Raw genomic sequence first — 24,091 nt, 5'->3', positions numbered from 1 at the left:
CAAAAAGTTCAGGTTAGTGAAGTCATTCTGTATCTCTTACACATTCACCAATTACTCATCCAGTGCTTGCGCACTGTTTATGCATCGTGGTTATTGATACTGGGGTTCATTGGCGTCTAATGTTGAGTATGAATAGCTAAGAAAAAAATTCCAGGTGCTTAGGCTCATTTCATATCTCACAGAATTGTTTTAGTTTTCAGCGAAAATTCATTTTGAATAGCCCCGTAAGGACCAACTCATTAAGTCATGAATTTCGCTGGTGATTTTTTCATATCATTTATCATGCTTCTGTGAAGATTTTTCCTCAAATATTTTGAAAGTAAGTTACCTTCAAGGTTGGAGGACTGGGGGAATCAGGTGACAAAGAGATACGTATTATGAAGGGTTGTTTCGAAGCTTAACAGAACACGTTACATACTATACATCAGATACGGCAGATGACGAAAAGGAAATGGACTCTGTCTGTAGAGACATTATCTGAAAAGACCCATTACCTGGAACTGGGAAGTAGGTCCTGAATTCGTTCTAGTAAATGAATTGGAGGATTTGGGTCGAGCGATGTCAAAAGAGGCCACAAGGACAGTCTTTCGTGTTGTCTTTGAACTCTGCGGTCGTTGTAAGTCTTTGATCGAATCTTCTCGAATACCCCGTGGTTTTCCCGGTGGGACTTTCTTTATTTTCGTCTGTCTTTGTGACACATCACTTTCTCGGTCGCCACGTGTTGAAATATCCATTTTAATTCATTTTTTTTTCTTAAGTGAGACCTCGTCGTAAGACACGTGGCATATACACATGACGTGTACCGAGATAAAAAAAAAAAATAAGACATACAAAAATTAACGCGTCTGCTGAATACACAGCAAAAATGGTAACGATTTTAGTGGTAGAAATGACTTTAATGATCAATATTAGTATGACTGGAATGTACCGGAGAGATGCATTTCCTAACAATTACAATTTTAGCAGGAGAGAATATAGCCAAACTTGCTCGGAGTTCAGACATGCCTTTAAAAACACTTTCACCCAAATTCCACAATCTGTGAAGGTTGTAAGAAAAAATGTCATGGTTGAACCACTAAATACGGAAGGTTACGAATACTGAAAAGAAAGAAGTTTTTTTCAGCTTTATAATTTCCTTGTTGATGAGTTAGTGCTGTCTGTTCATGATTATGTGAATCATGGTTATTAAAGAAAAATATTTAATCAATGCAGTATATTGAATAGTGCCACTGCACAATGTCATTAGACATTTGTTATTTATCACTGAGTAAACTGATTCTCTCTAAGTGGAACAGGTATTTCTTGCCTATCTACCTTTCTTCACTCGATAACGTAGCTCTCTCTCTCTCTCTCTCTCTCTCTCTCTCTCTCTCTCTCTCTCTCTCTCTCTCTCTCTGCGTGGTCCATGCCAGAACAGCGTAACACTCCTTTTGAACCTATAACACCTGACATGGAAAGAACAGTGTGTGTGTGTGTCCTCAGCAGCTAAGAAATGATTCGCACTCGAATCATCTGTAAAATGAAAGCCACCACGTTTTACTCCATTTGCTATTTAAGACTTCAGCGGAAATTAAGTTTCCTCTTCTCCCCTGAATTTTGAATATTTTATTGTTTACCCGAATCCATGAGATTTGGAAAACCGTTTTCCTGTCCCTGGATTCCAGATAGATTTTCAGGGTTAGCGCCCATATACTGCAAGGATTCTCGCTGGACTGCAGACTTTATCTTGATATTATGTAGAAGGATTAGATTACCATGAGGAGGCAAAACGCTCTTGAGACCATTCCTAGAAAGTATCGTCACTGAATCAGTATGAAATTGCTGAAAGAACTATGGTTATGGAAACCCAGGGACACAGGAACGAGTGTATCGAAGGAGAATCAGAAGACGGAGAGAGAGGGAGAGAGAGAGAGAGAGAGGAGCCGTTGTGTATGCACTTCCATATAAGCTGATATACATGATTTAATCATCATCCTACCACATTCCTTACACCGTTGGACTGTGGAACAGCCTCCCAGAGGATGTTGTGCAATTCGAACTTCAGAAGTTCAAGCGAAGATGCAATGCGTTACTATCTTGATACAATTCAACTTGTATTTTAATGTATAATTTACTTACATTTTTATTTTTTTATTAATTTGTTAATTTTTTTCTAATAAATGATCTAATTCTGTCTTTCCCATTACCTTCTGTTACTTCTTACGAATGAACATCATATTCGTTGGAAGCCTGAATTTCAGGCCAATGGCCCCTGTGGTGGGCTTGTTCCATATGAAGAGGGTTCATCTTCTGAATAATAATAATAATAATAATAATAATAATAATAATAATAATAATAATAATAATAATAATAATAATAATAATACCAAAGTTCATACGAAAACAAAAACTTTTAAAATTGTTTATATAAGCTCTTCTGCTATATGTCTGTCTGTCTGTCAAAGAGGTTTGGAAGGTCAGCTTAAACACCAACCGACGATAAATCAGAGAATTTCAATGGATTTAATCTTATGAAATCACATTTATAATATCTTGTCTTGACGTAAAAAAAAAAAAGGACGATCCATTAAATTAAATAAATACAATGCTATAGTCTCTCTCTTGCATTCAGTTAACAAACGATTATGCCGTTTATTCCTCTTCGTGGAATTCGTTGTTTCAAAATGGCCCACAATTTCTTCGCACTCGAATCATCTGTAAAATGAAAGACATCTCGTTTTACTCCATTTGCTATTTAAGACTTCACTTCATGGGAAATTAAGTCTCCTCTTCTCCCATTAATTTTGAATATTTCAGTGTTCACCCGAATCCACGAGATTTGGAAAATCGTTTTCCTGCCACTGGGTTCCAGATAGATATTCAAGATTAGCGCTCATATATTGCATGGATTCCCGCTGGACTGCAGACTTTATCTTAATATTATATCGAAGGATTAGATTACCTCTCCTTCACATGGGTGTTGTTGGAATACTTTAAAAGAGAGAGAGAGAGAGAGAGAGAGAGAGAGTCCTTGAAAGATTATTTTGGGGATTTTGTTTCTATACACTTCGATAATTTGATTTACTGACTCTGGTCATATAATCCCTCTGGGTGGTAAGCTTTCAGCCATCTTTCCTCTCCGTTTCGTAATTCTATTTAACGATCTTTCACTGCGTAAGTGTCGGGTCTGACATCTAACAAAAGGACGACTTGTCTTTATTTTTCCAACATGGATGAAGACAAAAATTGCGGTGAAAGATATGGAGAGAAGAGAGAGAGAGAGAGAGAGAGAGAGAGAGAGAGAGAGAGAGAGAGAGAGTGGTATATACCAGTTAGACAAGCGCTGTTTTCTGAAATTACCGGGTGCCAGTTGTTTCATCAACAATGAAAAGGCAAAATGTTTATTGGAAAGCGAATATCTAACGTCATTCTTAAAGTCTGTGACTTAAAAAAAGTAAAAACCTAAGAGCAGGAAATGGATTCGCACAAAAAATTAATATATCGGCAAAAAATAGCCTGCACAACCTTATAGAACCTTATACTACACTTAATAGAAGTATCAACAGCATGTCTATATTGATAATATTTTAGACCCAATAAAGAAACTGATCCCCTTTTAAGATACAAAATACGAATGATATACTTTAAATAAATAAAACTTTTGCTTTTATTCTGTTTTACTATATTATTATTATTATTATTATTATTATTATTATTATTATTCAGAAGATGAACTCTATTAATATGGAACAAGCCTACCATGCACAGGGACCACTGACTCGAAATTCAGGCTTACAAAGAATATGGTGTTTATTCGAAAGAAGTAACAGAACGTAGTGGGAAATACGTCAAGAAGAGATCAGCTGTTAGAAAAAGTTATTTGAAAAGCAGATAAACTTCTTCTTCTTTTGCTGGTCAGACCCATTCAAATGTCAAAAGATTGCGTCGAAATGTTGGACAACACGTGAGTCTGGGCTCGCATGCCTAAAAAAAAGTCCCCCACTTTCCCCGTCGCTTTTATAATTCAATTCTGAAAATGAGAAAAGCTGGCGGAGTGCACATAATGACATGCTTGGAAATGCTGCGGTGTTGACTCAGTTAAGACTCTCGCGGCATAAAAGGACACGACTTTAATGCGTCCATTTTTTCCTTACCATACTTAGGAAAAAATACACAGCATTCCTTTCAGTGTCTCTCAATATAGAACTCCCTGTGTAAAGACACTAAATAAGGCGGCGTTTAATTTTTACGGTTAGGTGACAAAAAAAAAAGGACAGAATATTCAATTCTACTTTAGCTACGGTAAGAGAGAGAGAGAGAGAGAGAGAGAGAGAGAGAGAGAGAGAGAGAGAGAGAGATGTTATATTATAATAAGATTTATTGCAGTATAAATATACTCTGGTCCCCTACACTGAGAGAGAGAAAAAAGTTTAACCAGACCACTGAGCTGATTAACAGCTCTCCTAGGGCTGCCCCGAAGTATTAGATTTATTTTACGTGGCTAAGGACCAATTGGTTACCTAGCAACGGGACCTACAGCTTACTGTGGAATCCGAACCAAATTATACCGAGAAATGAATTTCTATCACCAGAAATAAATTTCTCTAATTCTTCATTGGCTGGTCGAAGAATCAGAACTTGGAGCCAGCAGAGTGCTAGCTGAGAACGGTACCCCCCACTCCAATGAGGAACTATTGAGAGAGAGAGAGAGAGATCGTTACTGCTATGCTCCCATATTTTTCTACAAATGACATTGAAAGTGGGTAATATCTAAACATTACTTGGCAGCTATTTCTATATTAACCTAGATTTCTTCAACCTCAAAAACGTGTTTCTTAGATGTGTGTGCTTTAAATTTCTTGAATTTTTTCCTCAGTAAACAAGAAATAGATTTTATGGACGATAGTATTCGTAGTAGCATTTTGTTTGTACCTCGTAGGCGGAGACCAAAGATTTGAAACATATCTGGAATCAAATGATGTTAGATTTAAGGGAAAATAGTGACTGAGAGAGAAATGGGATGTGGAAAATAAAAATAAAGTTAGAAACTTGAGCTTCAGGCAATATATCAGACCTTTTAATTGGCACCTTTCTAAAGTTTAAGAAGGTGGTCTATGAAAAATGAAGCAGCATATTTACAAGGCACTGCGAGAGAGAGAGAGAGAGAGAGAGAGAGAGAGAGAGAGAGAGAGAGAGAGAGAGAGAGAGAGAGAGAGAGATTACTTTAATAGATAATCTTCCTTTACAAAATTCCGTCCATATTATATGATAAAAGTCTCAATGATATTTACGTAAACATTGCAAAGCATATTTTCAGAAATTAAGAGGTCCTTGATAAGAAAACAGAAGCATATAATTTGTTTACACCAAATGCGACGAGGTCGAATAAATTGGGGATGAACATACAAATCGTGAAAACAGTAGCTCTAAATTTAGTCCAGTGTGATCGAAAACAAGCAGTTAGATTCAGTGACCTCAGTAAACAACGTTTATCTCTCAATGTTGTCCGTCAATGTTGTCCCAAAACGCAGTTTAAGAAGCAAACAGCAGAGAGAGAGAGAGAGAGAGAGAGAGAGAGAGAGAGTGTGTGTAAAACAGACTAGCGTGTAAGCGAAAAGGATGACCATGGTATCAAACGAAAACAAAAATATACCTTTCAGACTGTCACTCAGTGAAGTCCAAATGAATATTATGGTTTGCAACACGTATTTTAGTCCCTCATTGGAGGGTTGGGTATAGTTCTCAGCTAGCACGCTGCTGGCACAGCGTTCGCTTCCCCGACCGGCCAATGAAAAATTAGAAGAATTTATTGCTGGTGATAGAAATTCATTTCTCGTCATAATGTGGTTCGGATTCCACAATAAGCTGTAGGTCCCCTTGCTAGGTAACCATTGGTTTCTTAGCCACGTAAAATAAATCTAATCCTTCAGGCCAGCCCTCGGAGAGTATTTAACCAGCTCCAGTGGTCTGGTCAAACTAAGATATACTTAACACGTATTTTTCTGATAACGTCAGACACCTTCAGAATTTCAATTCAACATTTTTCTTTATTGGCTGAAACTACCGCTGTTTTTCTCAGAAGCCACGTCAAACAGCATCCTTTTTAGTGCCAAACACAACTGGTGTGAACATTTGAGGTAACGAACTTCATTGACGACTGTTGGAAGTATTTTATTTAATCACTGACTTGGAATAATTTTATTTTCATTCTTATCTAAGCCCGAGTACACATTCCCAAATGGGTCGACAGCATTGATAAGAAGCCCCAAAAAATTAAGAAACGAGACAAAAGGTTGCAAAAATCTACAAGAAAATTAATTTAAAAAAAATGACGTAGATGACAATATTTAAAACACAATACTTGAGGAAAGTAAAAAAAAAAATCAGACATTAAAGGAAGAATATCTAATATAAATAATGAGATTGAAAGTTACAAAAAATAAAACGAAAACAAAGCAAAACTTAATGTAAATATAAGTAATAACAGAGAAAATATGTAGAAATCACGAAAGTAAGTGTAAAAAAAAAAAAAAAAAAAGCCAATGTCACAGTGTTTGAAGACCTACAGCTGTTGTAAGACTCTTATAGGGGAGCAAAAGATCACGAATATTAAGTTGAGGCAGCCATTAAAAGATGTTACATTCTTTTTAGTCATGGAACCAAAATAAACCTTGTTCATTAGAATTGTAAGGCATAATGACTCGGGAGAATGAACAATGTATTTAATAACACCCTTACCATAAGCATTAGTCCTATAACGGTCACGTTTAATTGATATTACCTGTATTCTACCGAGGGTGCTAGTTTCTAATTCCAATGTTAATTATCAGTGGAATAACAATTTAATGTTGTTCCGTTAATTAGTTATGAGTTAAGGCATGGGCAGATCCGAATGAGACATGGTAGCAGTGTATTCATAATGAAAATAAGGTTACTAAGTAATAATTTCTTCTATATATCTGTATCAATATAATGCTGAAAAGGAAGGAAACCTCTAAAACTGTGACTAAGTAAAAACTGCATGCATGAAAATATATTTTCAATGGGCTGCGTTAAAATAAAATCCTGTATGACTTTACTTGCTTTTATTTTGTCTATTTTCTCCTCCTAGTTTTGCTGCAGTATACTTACCTTCATTGTGTATGAATTTACTTTCTTCATACAAAAATATGAAGCATATTTTTCTTCAAGGATGAAGAGAGCATTATTTAGAGGTCAGGAATTTTGAGTCAGAATTCTCCGACCTCTAATGGAATAGTTATGAAGTTCGCATTTTTTTATTTTAAGGTTAGGACATTATAAATAGAGAGAGAGAGAGAGAGAGAGAGAGAGGAGAGAGAGAGAGAGAGAGAGAGAGAGAGAGAGAGAGAGAGAGAGAGGGAGAGAGAGAGAGACTACTGCTATACACATATTTTCTACAAACATATTGAGAAAGTGGGTAATTTCTAAACATTACTTGGCAGCTATTTCTATATTTCTCTAGATTTCTTCAACCTCAAAAAACGTGTTATCTTAGATGGTGTACTTTAAATTTCCGATTTCTTCCTCAGTAAACTGAAATAGATTTATGGGACGATAGGAATTGTAGTAGCATTTTGTCTGTATCTCGTGGAATGGAGACCAAAAATTTGAAACATATCTGAATCAAATGATGTTGTGACCTTATGGTACACAGTGACTGAGGAGAGAAATGGATGTGAAATAAAAATAAAGTTAGAAACTTGAGCTTCAGGCAATATAATATCAGACCATTTTAATTGGCACCTTTCTGAAGTTTAAGAAGGTGGTCTATGAAAATGAAGCAGCATATATTAACAAGGCGTTGCGAGAGAGAGAGAGAGAGAGAGAGAGAGAGAGAGAGAGAGAGAGAGAGAGAGAGAGAGAGAGAGTTACTTTAATAGATAATTCTGTCCATATTATATGATAACAGCCTCAGTGATATTTAATAAATATTGCAAAAGCCATATTTCTCAGAAATTAAGAGTCCCTGATAAGAAAACAGAAGCATATAATTTGTTTTACAAATGCGATGAGGTCGAATAAATTGGGATGAACATACAAAATCGTGAAAACAGTAGCTCTAAATTTAGTCCAGTGATCGAAAACACGCAGTTAGATTCAGTGACCTGAGTAAACAACGTTTATCTCAATGTTGTCCTTCAGTGTTGTCCGCAAACGCAGTTTATGAAGAAGCAGAACAGAGAGAGAGAGAGAGAGAGTGTAAAACAGACTAGCGTGTAAGCGAAAAGGATGACTATGGTATCAAAACGAAAAACAAAATATACCTTCAGACTGTCGCACTCAATGAAGTCCAAATGAATATTGTGGTTTAACGCATATTTTAGTCCCTCATTGGAGGGTTGGGTATAGTTCTCAGCTAGCACGCTGCTGGCTCCAGCGTTCGATTCCCCTGACCGGCCAATGAAAAATTAGAGGAATTTATTGCTGGTGATAGAAATTCATTTCTCGTCATAATATGGATCGGATTCCACAACAAGCTGTAGGTTCCTGCTAGGTAAATCCAATTGGTTTCAGCCACTAATAAAATAAATCCAGTCCTCTGGCCAGCCTCGGAGACCTGTTAACCAGCTCAAGTGGTCTGGTTAACTAAGTATACTTAACTTGCTGATAACGCTGATGATTAGTTTCTGAATTTCAATTCAACATTTTTCTTTATTCGCTGAAACTACCGCTTTGTTTTCTCAGGAAGCCACGTCAACAGCATCCTTTTAGTGCCAAACACAACTTGTGAACATTTGAGGTAACGACCTTCATTGACGACTGTTGTAGTATTTTATTTAATCACTGATTTTGAATTTTTCATTTTCATTCTCATCTAAGGCCGAGTACACATTTACAAATGGGTCGACAGTATTGATTAGAAAGCCTAAAAATTAAGAAAACGAAACAAAATGTTGCAAAAATCTACAAGAAAATTAATAAAAAAATGACGAAGATGACAATATTTAAAACACAATACTTGAGGAAAGTAAAAAAAAATCAGACATTGAAGAATATCTAATATAAAATAATGAGATTGAAGGTTACAAAAATAAAACGAAAACAAAGCTCAAAACGTAAAGCAAATAGTAAATAAATAGAGAAAAATATGTAGAAATCAATGGTAGCAAGTGTAAAAAAAAAAAAAAAAAAGCCAATGTCACAGATGTTGAAGACCACAGCTGTTGTAAGACTCTTATAGGGAGCAAAAGATCACGAATATTAAGATTGAGGCAGCTATTAAGATGTTACATTCTTTTAGTCATGGAACCAAAATAAACCTTGTTCATTAGAATTGTAGAGGCATAATGACTCGGGAGAATGAACAATGTATTTAATAACACCTTACCATAAAGCATTAGTCCTATAACGGTCACGTTTAATTGATATTACCTGCATTCTACCGAGGGTGCTAGTTTCTAATTCCAATGTTAGTATCAGTGGAATAACAATTTTACTGTTGTTCCGTTATTAATTATTTAGAGAAGTTAAAGGCATGTGGCAGATCCGAATGAGACATAGGTAGCAGTGTGTATTCATAATGAAAATAAGGTTACTAGTAATAATTTCTTCTATATATCTGTATGAATATAATGCTGAAAGGAAGGAAACCTCTAAAACTGTGACTAAGTAAAAACTGCGCATGAAAATATATTTTCACGGGAGCTGCGTTAAAATAAAATCCTGTATGACTTTACCTGCTTTTATTTTGTCTATTTTCTCCTCCTAGTTTTGCTGCAGTATACTTACCTTCATTGTGTATGAATTTACTTTCTTCATACAAAAGAAGCATATTTTTCTTCAAGGATGAAGAAACTTTTATTTATAGAGGTCAGAATTTTGAGTCAGAATTCTCCGACCTCTAATGGAATAGTTTATGAAGTTCGCATTTTTTTTATTTTAAGGTAAAGAGAGAGATTATAAAGAGAGAGAGAGAGAGAGATTGAGAGAGAGAGAGAGAGAGAGAGAGAGAGAGAGAGAGATCGTTACTGCTATGCTCCCATATTTTTCTACAAATGACATTGAGAAAGTGGGTAATTTCTAAACATTACTTGGCAGCTATTTCTATATTAACCCTAGATTTCTTCAACCTCAAAAAACGTGTTATCTTAGATGTGTGTGCTTTAAATTTCTTGAATTTTTTCCTCAGTAAACCGAAATAGATTTTATGGGACGATAGTATTCGTAGTAGCATTTTGTTTGTATCTCGTAGGCGGAGACCAAAGATTTGAAACATATCTGGAATCAAATGATGTTAGACTTAAGGGAAAATAGTGACTGAGGAGAGAAATGGGATGTGGAAATAAAAATAAAGTTAGAAACTTGAGCTTCAGGCAATATATCAGACCTTTTTAATTGGCACCTTTCTGAAGTTTAAGAAGGTGGTCTATATGAAAATGAAGCAGCATATATTTACAAGGCAAGAGAGAGAGAGAGAGAGAGAGAGAGAGAGAGAGAGAGAGAGAGAGATTACTTTAATAGATAATTCTGTCCATATTATATGATAACAGCCTCAGTGATATTTACGTAAATATTGCAAAGCATATTTTCAGAAATTAAGAGGTCCCTGATAAGAAAACAGAAGCATATAATTTGTTTTACACCAAATGCGACGAGGTCGAATAAATTGGGGATGAACATACAAATCGTGAAAACAGTAGCTCTAAATTTAGTCCAGTGTGATCGAAAACAAGCAGTTAGATTCAGTGACCTGAGTAAACAACGTTTATCTCAATGTTGTCCGTCAATGTTGTCCGCAAACGCAGTTTATGAAGAAGCAGAACAGAGAGAGAGAGAGAGAGAGAGAGAGAGAGAGAGAGAGAGAGTGTGTAAAACAGACTAGCGTGTAAGCGAAAAGGATGACTATGGTATCAAACGAAAAACAAAAATATACCTTTCAGACTGTCGCACTCAGTGAAGTCCAAATGAATATTATGGTTTGCAACACGTATTTTAGTCCCTAATTGGAGGGTTGGGTATAGTTCTCAGCTAGCACGCTGCTGGCCCAGCGTTCGATTCCCCGACCGGCCAATGAAAAATTAGAAGAATTTATTGCTGGTGATAGAAATTCATTTCTCGTCATAATGTGGTTCGGATTCCACAATAAGCTGTAGGTCCCCTTGCTAGGTAACCAATTGGTTCTTAGCCACGTAAAATAAATCTAATCCTTCGGGCCAGCCCTCGGAGAGCTGTTAACCAGCTCAGTGGTCTGGTCAAACTAAGGTATACTTAACACGTATTTTTCTGATAACGTCAGACACCTTCAGAATTTCAATTCAACATTTTTCTTTATTGGCTGAAACTACCGCTGTTTTTCTCAGAAGCCACGTCAAACAGCATCCTTTTTAGTGCCAAACACAACTGGTGTGAACATTTGAGGTAACGAACTTCATTGACGACTGTTGGAAGTATTTTATTTAATCACTGACTTGGAATAATTTTATTTTCATTCTTATCTAAGCCCAGTACACATTCCCAAATGGGTCGACAGCATTGATAAGAAGCCCCAAAAAATTAAGAAACGAGACAAAGGTTGCAAAATCTACAAGAAAATTAATTTAAAAAATGACGTAGATGACAATATTTAAAACACAATACTTGAGGAAAGTAAAAAAAAAAATCAGACATTAAAGGATGAATATCTAATATAAATAATGAGATTGAAAGTTACAAAAAATAAAACGAAAACAAAGCAAAACTTAATGTAAATAGTAATAACAGAGAAAATATGTAGAAATCACGAAAGTAAGTGTAAAAAAAAAAAAAAAAAAGCCAATGTCACAGATGTTGACGACCTACAGCTGTTGTAAGACTCTTATAGGGGAGCAAAAGATCACGAATATTAAGTTGAGGCAGCCATTAAGATGTTACATTCTTTTAGTCATGGAACCAAAATAAACCTTGTTCATTAGAATTGTAAGGCATAATGACTCGGGAGAATGAACAATGTATTTAATAACACCCTTACCATAAGCATTAGTCCTATAACGGTCACGTTTAATTGATATTACCTGTATTCTACCGAGGGTGCTAGTTTCTAATTCCAATGTTAATTATCAGTGGAATAACAATTTAATGTTGTTCCGTTATTAATTAGTTATGAGTTAAGGCATGTGGCAGATCCGAATGAGACATGGGTAGCAGTGTATTCATAATGAAAATAAGGTTACTAAGTAATAATTTCTTCTATATATCTGTATCAATATAATGCTGAAAGGAAGGAAACCTCTAAAACTGTGACTAAGTAAAAACTGCGCATGAAAATATATTTTCACGGGAGCTGCGTTAAAATAAAATCCTGTATGACTTTACTTGCTTTTATTTTGTCTATTTTCTCCTCCTAGTTTTGCTGCAGTATACTTATCTTCATTGTGTATGAATTTACTTTCTTCATACAAAGGCGAAGCATATTTTTCTTCAAGGATGAAGAGAGCTTATTTATAGAGGTCAGGAATTTTGAGTCAGAATTCTCCGACCTCTAATGGAATAGTTTATGAAGTTCGCATTTTTTTTATTTTAAGGTTAGGACATTATAAATAAGGAGAGAGAGAGAGAGAGAGAGAGAGAGAGAGAGAGAGAGAGAGCTTATCCTGAATTAAATATTTCCTTGTTATTTTAAGCAAAATAGAAAACAGAAAGGAAATAATACAACCTAACAACAAAATATCACAGTATTTACAAAACCGATAGACGAATTTCCATTTGCAATGAAACACGTAGTGACTATTTATCATTCATGAACTAAACCACCCATCTATCCAGAATTTCAATGAACGCAGAACTATTACAATTGGCAAGCCAAACCCGTTCATTATTTGGTTACACAAACTCTGTGGGCAAAGTTCAAAATTCAGTGTTACGGATGTTTTTATAATGCTTTCGCAGTGTTTTCTCAACAGGTTTGTATGGGGGTGGGGAGAGTCATTCAATCTATTTAAACGCAAATACAAACATATTTTTTTAAACAGTCGATATTCTTGTTAATAGTGACCGTCACTGTTGTGTTCCCTTACGAAGACTTACGTGAAGATCTATCAAGAATCTTTGAAAACGAAAAAGTTAAGACAAAAAATGACAGAAAGAAAGCGAATAAGCTCAATCTCAGGCTTTGATATGGTTTATCATAAAATATTTGGACATTAATGCTAGCTATTTTTAAACTGACTTTTACAGATATGTTATAGTCAAGGGCATTTTGACGCAGTATTGTGGTCTGTAAAACAGAATATAACCAATCTCCAAGGCGATACTGAGATTGAGTCACAAATGAGAAGTGACTTGGTAAAAAAAAAAAAAAAAAAAAAGAGTAATATAAAATTTAAGGTGGAGAGAGTATGAGAACCTTTTACTGTCTTAATGTTCCCCTGATTTGAGAAACATTAAAGTTAATTCTATACGAATTTATAAAAATCATGCTACTGAGTTTGAAGTTCTGTTTGGCGTGTTAAAGAAACGAGAGGCCATAGCATTTCAACTTTTCGAAATCTCAATAATTGCAGGACTCTCTCTCTCTCTCTCTCTCTCTCTCTCTCTCTCTCTCTCTCTCTCTCTCTCTCTCTCTCTCTCATACATTTGGTCTTTTCTGCTTCTTCATAAACAGCGTTTACGGACATTTAGATTAGCATTGTTTACTCAGGTAACCAAATATATAAGCCGGGAATCTAAATGTCACTTGGAGACGAACCTTTGAAAGATAATGATTATACTTTATGTATAGAGCAGACTTAATAAATTCTTATAATACTGAAAATGAGTCAAAACAATAAATTATTTTCGAAATCATTTAATAGGATCAATGCTCTAGAACAGTGTTCTCAACCAGGGGGGAATTCCCCCTTTGGAGGGAATTTCAGAGCTTCAGAAGGCTAACTTGAGATACATCAAGTCTTTAATGTTTGTTGAATAAGTCTTTCATTCAAGATAATCTTAAATATCAAATTAAAATAGAAGAGACACATCTTACGTTCAAAGATCATTCGATGTTCATATTAACAGTCTCATGGGGATTCACTGTCTTGTAAAATTTAGTTACGTCGATTCTCAAAGAAGGGAAACTAAGACCGAATTATTATATTTATTATTATTCAGAAGATGAACCCTACTCATATGGAACAAGCCCACCACAGGGGCCATTGACTTGATATTCAAGCTTCCAAAGAATATGGTGTTCATTCAAAAGAAGTAACAGAAGGCAATGAGGAACAAATAAATTGATCAATTATTAGAAAACAGATAAATTAACATCAATAAATAAAAAAAATTGTAAGTAAAATATACGTTACAATACAAGTTGAACTGTATTAGGGTAGTAATGCAATGCATCTTCGCTTGAACTTCTGAAGTTCCAATTGCATGACATCGTCTGGGAGGCTGTTCCACAGTCCAACGGTGTGAGGAATGCGGTAGGATGATGATTAAATCATGCATATCAACTAATTTGGAAGTGCATACACATCCGCCCCCCCCCCACCCCCGGCGCTCTCTCTCACTCCGTCTTCTGATTCTCCTTCGATACACTCGTTCCTGTGTCCCTGGATCCCAATAACCACAGTTCTTTCAGCAATTTCATACTGATTCAGTGACGATACTTTCTAGGAATGGTCTCAAGAGCGTTTTGCCTCCTCATGGTAATCTAATCCTTCTATATAATAACAAGATAAAGTCTGCAGGCCAGCGAGAATTCTTGCAGTATATGAGCGCTAATCTTGAAAATGTGGCAGGAAAACGATTTCCCAAATCTCATGAATTCGGGTGATGTGAACACTAAAATATTCAAAATTAATGGGAGATGAGAAACTTAATTTCCACTGAAGTCTTAAATAGCATATGGATTAAAACAAAATGTCTTTCATTCTACAGATGATTCGACAAAGGTAAGTCAATGGAATTAACACATTTTAAAGAGAACCTTCTTCAGCATCTTGATCTATATGCCATTAGCCCGCAGTTCCTATGACAGATCACTTTTTAAACGACTATGAGTTTTTTCCTTAGACAGTTTGCTGAAGTTTTACAATGCTTGCATTATAAAAGACGTTACAATTCTTACGAAAGGATAACTCAAATGACGCCAGTATTAGAAAAAAATTAGCTTCATTGCCCAAATTTCAAAATTTTTCGGTGCAGTCCGTAAATGGAAGCTTAGGTTAAGTATAGGAAGAATAATGCACGATCATGAAAGCAAAAATACCCGGAGATCATAAAGTCAAGAGCTTTGTTTGTTGTGCTCATATGCAGATGGTTTTCTCCCGAGCAGTGCTTGCAAGGGATGTCGTAACGCGGGTAAGAACAGAATAGCTCTCTTTTCTTTTGAAAGAGGAAAGATCTCAGAAATTAGGGCTGCCATTGTGACCGAGAGACTCTTCGTTTGCTCTGAATCGTGGTTGAAAGGACTGTGAATAACTGTTCTCTTAATATGCCGCTGTCATTTTAATATGGAGGCTAGTTCAGATTATATAACAACAAAAAGTCGTTCGTATGCATAAAACAAACCCTGCAGACATTTGTGAAACAGGAGCAAGTTGTTCTCTGAGAGAGAGAGAGAGAGAGAGAGAGAGAGAGAGAGAGAGAGAGAGAATTGAAAGCGATGATGTCATTAGACCGAGACTTCACCATGGATACACCATCAGAGCGAAAGGGCACCGCTGGTCTCCTCGAGTGAAAAGAATACATTAATTTTGTAATGAGAACGTAACGACAGACCATAAATGCCGATTTTATAAGTTTCCTGCGCAGTCAGTTAGTTACCTGCGCGCTTCCATCTGTCACAGATTTTTCTCTTCCGTGATTGGTTTTGCTCTGCTCGTCTTCACTTTGAGAAATAGGATGCTGGATTGTTCAGCTCATGTCTCGACTCCTTCAATAATTGTTCTTCAGGAGTTTCTTTTGACTAGTTGCTTCTAAGAACATAGCTCTCTTTTAATTTCTTCGCTACAAACTGGAAGTTGTTAATCAATGCTATCAAGAATATAGGCCTAAGCATGGTCTTAATTCATAACAACAAAAATGCGTTTACTTCTTTTTAATCGCTACAGAATAATGATGATTATTCAGCTACAGATAACTGAGTCTAATTAAAAAGACAAAAAACCTTAAGTCACGTCCAATTCTTTTTCAAGGTTAAAAGGAAATTTGTAACAAGTAGAGCAAGTAACTTTAATTCATTGAACTTTTGATTTATCTCGGTTTTCACAATTCTCTGCCAATATTAGGAAGTCGCTAACTGAATTTTTTTTTTTCCTACCAGCATATGTTCCTCAGTAAATGATATTTACTGAAAGTGGGAGGGAGATCATTAAACACGGGCTCGTATTGCAAGTACTGTCTTTCACTATGGGCAAAAGTTATCAGACGCGAAAAATTAAAATAAAGCTTGAACACTGCCCTCATTTTGTTCGAACTCTCTAAAAAAGGGGGAAAGAAACGATGAAATGGCATGTTTTTGAAAGTTTTCATCGGGGTTCGGTCTATAATAGCCTTATTGTTACCTTGTGAGAGGAAAAGTTGCGACCTCCTCGTGATATGGATATTAAACACAGGGTAAATAAACTGTAGTGTTAATATTAGACCTATACAGGTGCGGATCAACACCCGCTTTATCTATTCTAGTTTTTGTGTGAACAACTTATACATGATCAAACATGGTAATTTCCGTTGAGGAATAGGCAAGCAGCAGATGTGAAGGAGGATCTTTATCAATTAAATTCCCGATTGACTGTCGTCTCAATTCCTCCTAAGAAGTTGCTATGAATGATTTCAAGCGTGACTTTAGGACATTTAAAATCAAACCAGCATCCATTGTACATGACTGGCCAAATAACTGCAGTAATTTACATCTTCAAACAATTAATGCTGTTGTTTATATAAGTGAGTTTTGATGACCTGATGTGCACCTCCAGTTTGAATGCACTTGGCCTACCAAGATCCATCCTTCTCAATCTCAACTCAAGAAAGTGCAGAAGCATCAATCGCTGAGAGACGTTCGGACTAGACGGTTTGCTGTATCGCCCTTTTGTCGAAAGTTTCGCCTCTGCTCGGGACAACGAATAATTTAGATAAGAAGAGTTGCCTGAATACACAGTCTTTCATCCAGTCATATAAGGTGATGTAAGTGTTTCAAAATTCAGTTTGTTTATAAGGCTAATGCAGAAAGTTTTCACAGCCAACAGAGTGAAGCCAGTCTCCTAGGCCTATTATGCAACAGCAATGTTGCTGAAAACTTGCACATTACTACATTGAAATATGCCTTAGTTTGGTAACGTTTAAAGAATGGTAATATGTAAAATTACCTCATAAAAATGTCATTTTACTTAATATACCAAATGTTAGAACGTTTAACGTCGAAGGGGGAAACACTCCAGTTCGCTGACAGCTTTTCATAAGCTTTGCATGAATTTTGCAAAGCAACCACCCAAGGGAGAGACCTTCCCATACCCATTAAATTCTTACTTATTTCATTAGACATATAGTAAAATGTCCTAAAAGCAAGGCTACCCTTTCAAAAGACCGTGCCCGATGTACTGTCCAATTCTAGAGTGATCATCTACGCAGTCGAGTAATTGAAGTGAGTGACTTGAAAGTAACGACCAACCAGGAGAGCATAACGATTATCGAGACGTTTCCCTAGTTAATAAATAGTTATGAAAAGACGGCGCATTACTTAAAGAACCCTTAGCTTGGTGGAAATTTACTGGTAAATGACGGAGGCAATGACATGAGACCAATGATAGTATGGCAACCGATTTAGAATACCGGTTGATACTAGGCCTATCTGTGAAAGACACGGAACTATATATTTGTTGGTAAGTGGATTTCAGCTACTAATAGATCAAGATGAATAGCAAATTTTATCATTTTGTTTTCAATAGCTTTTATCATTGGTGATAATTACGGAATCAGACAGCAACTATGAAAACCAGTGACGTGCAACTAGGTCTAGGCCACGGGCCGTGACTTGCACCGCAGTTTTTGTTACGTCCGAGATATCACGGCCTGTTACAGCCGTCGTTTAGAGGTTTAAAATGTATATGACAGGAAGGAAAGCTTAAGAAAATAAACATCAACATGGACATGATGAATGTAGGCTCGATCATTATACAAACACAAATTGTCACTGTAGCCACGATATCAACGTGTTAAACATATCAGGCATATTAAAAAGTTAAATTCCACTTGACCAGTGGATGGTTTAGATTAAACCAGCCTTATTCCAGGACAGGATTTTGCCATAAGTTTTGTACGGTGTGAAAAGGCGCAATAGGCTTGGCGTGAACTTCCAGACTCATCTACCAACCGAGACTCTCATTAGGTACCAATGAGGTTACAACTCATATCTATCTATCTATACACACACACACACACACACACACATATATATATATATATATATATATATATATATATATATATATATATTTGTATTCATATTTATATATACATATATAGAAATATTCAACACACAATCACGTGTGGAACAGAAATAAATTTCTGACTCACATCAGGATCGAACCCAGGCCTTTCAATTGAAAGGCAAGGGGCCTGCCCACTAGTCCATACAAGTCATAAAAGAGGGTGGAACCCGTCAACTGGGTCATTGCTGATTCGGGAAGTTGGGGAAAACACGCTGGTATGCAAGCAGTTAGCTTGCCCAGGTAATTCCTTGGGTGCAGTTGCCCTCAGGTTCCAACTTCTTTTACGACATGTATGGCCTAGTGGGCAGCGCCCTTTGCTTTCAATTGAAAGACCTGGGTTCGATCCTGATGTGAGTCAGAAATTTTTATATATACATATATATACATCTATTTGAATTTTATCTTCTCATAATATATATATATATATATATATATATATATATATATATATATATATATATTAATGAGGAGAAGAAATAGACCAGCTCTTGTACAACACATAACTACATACGTTAGCAGCACCCGAATGCTACTCTTTCATTATAAAGTATAAAAAAAGGATAATGTAACAATAAGAAAACCATCTGTTCCTTTCTTAGCCAAAATCTTTTGACTCCACTTTGAAATGATGTGGTCAAACGATTCTCCTTAATTCATGAAATGTTTAACTATTTGCCCAGTGGTATACAGACGAAACATTTTCAGTATTTATTACTAAAACCTATTAAGACCAAATTCTGACGGAGTTCGATTTATTTCCACAAGCAAATGATTCTGTTCTTTTAATAGTCTATACAGCTTTATGAAATGTGATGGAATAATAAAATATGTAATATGATTTAAATATGTGATGTATGATTTGAGAGTAATGAAATTCAGGAATTTTTTCTTCTCCAGATTCTCTGGAGAGTGATGGAGGACGTATCTAACCCAACTGACCAGTCGCCAACTGACCAGCCAGAGTCTCCAACTACCAGCGGTTTAGATCAGCAACCACAGAAGAACGACGCCACCTTGATAAAAGATAAAGTTCCTGTGATTGTGGCTTCCATGAGAGGAGGGCATCGCTGCTTGGCTGATGACAGAAGCAAGTGTGCATTCGTCAAGTATCTCTCAGGACAAGATGGATCAGTTCCCGTGGCAGAAGATTCTATTTCACCAGTTCCCTCTGTGGCGCTCGTTAAATACAAAGCCGGAAAAAGTACTGAAAAGGAAAAAGGAGAGGATAGTTCGCGAAGAACATGCACTAACTGCCACGTGACGTTTGCCAGTACTTCCAATATGTATAGACACACACGACTGTTGCGCTGTCATAGACCGAATGCCTTGAAGCAGGTGGGACCTGGACGTAAGAAGACTCCCACCGAACGTATTTTGTGCCTCCGATGTGGGAAGGACTACAAGTTATGGAAATATTTTGCTTGTCACCTCAGACTAGGCAGATGTAATGCCGAATCTTTGAGTAAGAAGAACAATCAGTAACAGACTCTTATTTCTTGGTCACCTCTTGCAACTTGGCGATAATAGGAGCACATTTTGTGTCAGGGCCTGAAATGGATTTTTATTTTGGAACTTGTTTTTCCTTATTTCTGCTGTTAACATATTTAAATATCACTTGTCTGGGTTCTCAAAGAAAACCCGTGTTCTGTTTTTAATATCTTTCACATTATTTCGAGATAACAGGTAAGAGATGGATTTTACTTGATTACTGTTAATATATTTAGGGGTAAGGTACTGGCAAAGTGTCATTTACATTGTTATTTTTGTATATCTTTATCTTATATTATTTATATTATATTATTGTTATTGCTACTGTGTGACCACAACTCTTGGTAAAATGTGTTTTTTATGTATTTATAGGCAAAGTCAATGTTTTTATGCTCAGTAATGTTACAATGGTTAACGTTGTAGCAGATTGGAACTCCTCTGTACGTCACTGTCCAAAGATCATAGAAATACATGATGAATATTTGCATGTTAAGTGGAGGACCAAAGTGAAAGACTAATCTCCGACTTCATATTTTAAAGTATGGTTTCCAAATAAAAAGGTTTTTATATTAAACTGGTTTTTTTTATAATATACCTACACTTAGTTGACGGTCGATGAGGTTAAAAAAACACTTCTGCCTCTTAGCGATAGTCCAGAAAATCGGTAAAAGGTTGATATATATTTTTAAAATAATAAAAAAAAAAACAGAACTGGCCTAAAGTGTTTCCGCTGAAGACGAGAAAACACTTTAAGTGAAGGTAGAAGGAAAATAACATTAATGATGTCATCCTTATTACATTTATTGATGCCTCATGGCAAGGTCTTAATTCTCCAAATCCCCTGAAGGGATGTGTCATTCTGAATATTTTACTTTACTTGAGTTTGGCAGACCTACGTGTTGTTAAAGAGACAGAAAAGTGAAAAAATAAAGCTGAGACTTCACTTTTCTAATGCTTTAATGTACGCATTATTATTATTATTATTATTATTATTATTATTATTATTATTATTATTATTATTATTATTATTATTATTATTATTATTACTCAGAAGATGAACCCTATTCATATGGAACAAGCCCACAGGGGGCATTTACTTGAAATTCATGCTTCCAAAGAATATGGTATTCATTAGGAAGATATAAGAGGAGGTAAATACAGAAAGAAGAGATCTCACTTATTAAAAGGAAAAAAATTAATAAACAGATAAAAATGTGTTAAAATGCTTCAACTTTTGAAGTTCCAATTGCACGACGTCCTCGGGGAGACTGTTCCACAGTCCAACGGTGTGAGGAATGACGGACCTCTGGAACTGAGAAGTTCTACAGCGAGGCACATTTACTGCATACTGGTGCTGCTGTTCAGCAAATCTGGTTGCTCTCAGCAGGAAAAAGGGATCAGGGGATCAGGGATCAATTGTGAATGCGGAGGATCTCTGTTAAAATCAGTTCAAATCTTTCTTTGATTAAAGTACCTGTTCTGGAAAGGTCTTTCCTATAATAAATTCTACTGACCCAAAAAAACTATCAGATAATAGAAAATGACGTAGCAGCTCATAACAGAAAATGACGTAGCAGCTCTCATTGCTTCTGTGCCCTGAGAGTGGATAGTGGGCACCAGGTCTTAACATACGGTGAGAAAGACTTTCAATACCAAAACTATACTAAGTAAGGATAGTTAATCCATCCCCATCCCCCAATAGTGCCTATGCCCAATCGTTGACAATTGCTATCAGAAACATTTTCTTCTTCTTCTTCTTCTTCTTCTTCTTCTTCTTCTTCTTCTTCTTCTTCTTCTTCTTCTTCTTCTTCTTATTATTATTATTATTATTATTATTATTATTATTATTATTATTATTATTATTATTATTATTATTTTGGAACAAGCCTGCAGGGCCACTGAGTTGAAATTCAAGCTTCCAAAGAAATAAGGTGTTCATTTGAAAGAAGTAACAGAAGGTAATGGGAAATGCAAAATGAAGAGAAATACCTAAGGTCGGGGTGAATTGTTTTAGGGCAGTAATACTTAGCATCTCAGCTTGAACCTTTGAGGTTCTAATTGCACAGCATCCTTAGGGAGACTGTTCCACACCTCAACGATGTGAGAATTAAAAGATCTCTGGAACTTATAAGTTCGACAGCGAGGCACATTTACTGCATACTGGTGCTGCTGTTTAGCAAATCTGGTCGATCTCGGCAGGAAAGGATCAGGGATCAATTGTGATAGCGAAAGTTCGTTAAAATTCACCCTTTGAAAAACTGACAAACATGAGACCATCCGTCGATACTCCAAGTCATAACTGCTAATGTTAGGAAACAGAAACCTACCACCTCGAACCACTCTACCTAACAGAGATGAATCTCTGGCAGATGCAGACATCCACACTGGAGAACGGTATTCTAGTAAAGGAAGGACAGATGACATAAAACAGGTTGTACTAATTCCATCATTGTTATAAAAGCATGAGACTTTGCGTACAATACCTAACTTCCGTGCGGCATTTGTTGACACTTTCATTAGATGTTTCTTAAAAGCATAGTCAATGTTTCAAACTCATTTAGCAGAGTCCCATCCACCTGAAGGGAAGAATGGGGTGGTGAAAGTCTATTTTATATTTAATTCCGAAAAATCTATCCAATCTTATTAACACAATGCTACCTATTAGAAGGGTTAGCGGTTTTTTAAGCGACTTTAGATTCTACAATGTTCATTACATAAAGGGGGCGTATGGAAAAATAAGTCACTTTCTAATAACTCGCTGTCTGTCTCTGTCTATCACTCTTTTTATATATATATATATATATATATATATATATATATATATATATATATATATATATACACACATATATATATATATATATATATATATATATAATGCATATATATATATATATGCATATACATACGTATCTATATAAATATACAACATAATGCATATGCATATATAGGTGTGTTTATATACATACTGTATATACCTACAAATATACATATAAATATAGATATATATATATGTATATATATATATATATATATATATATATATATATATATATATATATATATATATAATTGCTTAATGTTGTTTCGCAATTCTTACAAGGTTGTTTCCGATGCTAGTGACTAAATATTGACTCTCGTTGTTATCTCTAAATAATGGTCTTCCTCATGTCTTTTTTTTTTTTTGTACAGGTTACCAATTTCCTCCTCAAACCAACGCTCCTTTTACATGTGGCTTGCTTTTGAATAAGGCAAAAAATAATGACTTTTAAGACTTAAAAAAACTCTTGTGATAAACAAACTAAAGCAGTTTCAGCAATGTTCCTGTGTTGGGACTTTTATTCATTACCTCCGGTTTAATCTTTTCCCGATGGAGTCGGCTATAGTAACACAAATTGGTTTATAAAACATTATCGTTTTATACTGAATTCCTAAAGCCAAAACACATATATGATGTAATTTAGAATTCATTATTCATTAGAAAAAATAGCGAAGGTGTAAAAAGTGAGCATAAGGGCAATTTAAAATAACTTGGACCTGTCTTACAGTGAAAACAACTCAGACATTTAAGAGATCAAAACTTTACAGGGAATCTGATTAATGATTACGAGACACGCCTTAAGAAATACTCAGATATTCTGAGTTGTTGTCTCTTCTTTGATAACGCAAAACTCATTAGCAAGTTTCATCGGCTCGTGCCACTCACGATTCGTTCCACAAACGCCCGGAGGAAATGAGCCAACGAAACGATGTGTGAGGCTTTGAAAGATTTTTTTCGAAAGTTGACTGCTCAAGGAGAAATGAGAGCTCTTTGCTCAAGGAGGAGACTTAAGGTGACCTCGAGTAAATACTGTTTACCGGTCGAATGAGAGAAAGAACGTCGAGCACAAGAAGTAAGCGATCAAAGGCACTGGGAGCAATCGAAGGGAATGACGCTTCGAACACTCTTTCGGTAAACAGCCAGATCCAAGGTGAACCTCGGTTGAGTATTCCTTTGACAGTCAATTTAACTTTGCCTGCTGAATTTGGCCGAATGTATCCTGTCAAATGATCTGTCAAGGAAAGAAATGATCTGTTTTTCCCGTTTTATGATATGACGGATTTCTTTTGCTTTGGGCCGAATATCACTTATCTAAGACCAAGCAAAAATTGTGTTTATATAAAAATGTAAACAATATTCATATATTGGGAATACTATGTATGAATGTATTTGT

General features: G+C 35.8%; 1 long non-coding RNA gene across 1 annotated transcript; it reads left to right on the top strand.

The window, feature by feature from the left end:
- The first annotated feature begins 16,131 nt into the window (after positions 1-16,131).
- On the top strand, positions 16,132-20,451 carry LOC136832419 (uncharacterized). The gene is made up of 2 exons (XR_010851195.1): positions 16,132-17,085; positions 19,287-20,451. It is a non-coding gene; the product is annotated as an uncharacterized lncRNA (long non-coding RNA).
- Positions 20,452-24,091: the final 3,640 nt, after the last annotated feature.

The sequence above is a fragment of the Macrobrachium rosenbergii genome, chromosome 49, assembly GCF_040412425.1.
Source record: "Macrobrachium rosenbergii isolate ZJJX-2024 chromosome 49, ASM4041242v1, whole genome shotgun sequence".
Classification (NCBI taxonomy): Eukaryota; Metazoa; Arthropoda; class Malacostraca; order Decapoda; family Palaemonidae; genus Macrobrachium; species Macrobrachium rosenbergii.
The sequence above is the reverse complement of the archived record's forward strand: the minus strand, read 5'-3'. Positions and strand labels throughout refer to the sequence as shown.